This window comes from Gavialis gangeticus, unplaced genomic scaffold, assembly GCF_001723915.1.
Source record: "Gavialis gangeticus isolate Ggan-Ray unplaced genomic scaffold, GavGan_comp1, whole genome shotgun sequence".
Taxonomy (NCBI): Eukaryota; Metazoa; Chordata; order Crocodylia; family Gavialidae; genus Gavialis; species Gavialis gangeticus.
Genome location: NW_017728992.1, coordinates 91,532,690 through 91,534,194, shown reverse-complemented (window position 1 = coordinate 91,534,194; position 1,505 = coordinate 91,532,690).

Here is a 1,505-nt window from a genome sequence, read left to right as displayed (position 1 = left end):
CCAAATCGAATCAGAAACCTCTGAATCAATTCGGAGAGATTCAGAGATTTGAAATGTTTTAGTGTATAATAAAACAGTAAATAAAGTAAGAGCTGAAATAAACAAACAGCTGTGATCTATTTCATACTTACAGAGGGCCCAGAGAGTTCCTTATGTTGAAAAGAGGAACCATCTGTTAGTCATAAAACAAAACTTAATCATCTTTTAGGATTTCCAGTGACCATTTTGGCACTCAGTGAATCTGCCAATCAAAGCCATTCTGAACCTTTTGCATAGGGTGGGGCATAAATCTAAAATAAACAAAACAAAACAAAATGCCAATAAAAACATTATTCCTGCATCTCTTCCTGTGGTGTTTGGTTGTATCTACAAAATAATTAAAATAATAAATTTAACAGTGTGGCTATAGTTACATTGATATACTTTATAACATCAATGACCTGGATGATGGGATGGAGTGCACCCTCAGCAAGTTTGCAGATGACACCAAGCTGGGGGGAGTAGTAAATGCATTGGAGGGTAGGGCTAGAATTCAGGGAGACCTCGACAAATCGGAGGATTGGACCAAAAGAAATCTCATGAGGTTCAGTAAGGACAAGTGCAAAGTGCTGCACTTTGGACAGATCAATCCCATGCCCCAGCACAGGCTGGGGACCGACTGGCTAAACAGCCGCTCTGCAGAAAAGCTAACTCCAAGGCTCTCACAGGAATTCCTGTCCGCATTTGGGCCAGGCTGCACCCTTCATTTCTACACGATGCCATTTTAAATCCATTTCCGCTTGGGTATTGAACCAGTGCAGCGACTACACTTGATCTTAGCCCACACGAGGCCAAATCGACTTTTGGGTTTGCTATCAACACGTTCTTATGACTGTTTGCCTCGAAGGAAGGAAATGCTTCAACTTTGACCCCGTTCTCAGTCATTACTCAGCGAGCTCTAGCGAGCCATATAAAGTAAAGGAGACAACGAATTTAATGCCAAACTCTTGGTTCAGAGATGCCACCTTTTCTTAGGCCAACTAAGAAATCGCAAAAAAAATAAAAAATAAAAATAAAACCATCGGTCTAAGAAAAAGCATCTCTCTGAACCAAGAGTTCTAGAGCTGGGCATTTCTCAGACCAAATCCATCCCTCACACATTTCTTTGGCATTTGCCTGAGTGCAAATCCCTCCCTCACTTTTTTACTTGCGGAATCTTTCTGCGCACGCTAGTTTTCAGAGAACAGGGCCGGTTTTGAGCGTCTGATGCAATGATTTGATACGGAAGAGGGTGAGCCATGGCTTGAACAAGGCAGGCCATGCCTGTCTGCGCTGCCGAGGGCGCCGAGCGAAGCCTGGCCAGGCTGCCCCTGGACCTGCATGTCAGCTGGGTTGTGCTGAGCGAGGCTGGCCCGGCCCGGCCCGGTCCGCAGGGTGCAGCTCCCCTCCCCTGCTGTCTCTCCGCCATGTCACTGGCGGCCTCCGACGCGGGCGCAGGCGGCCTCCAGCGCGGCAGGGGGCGCTGC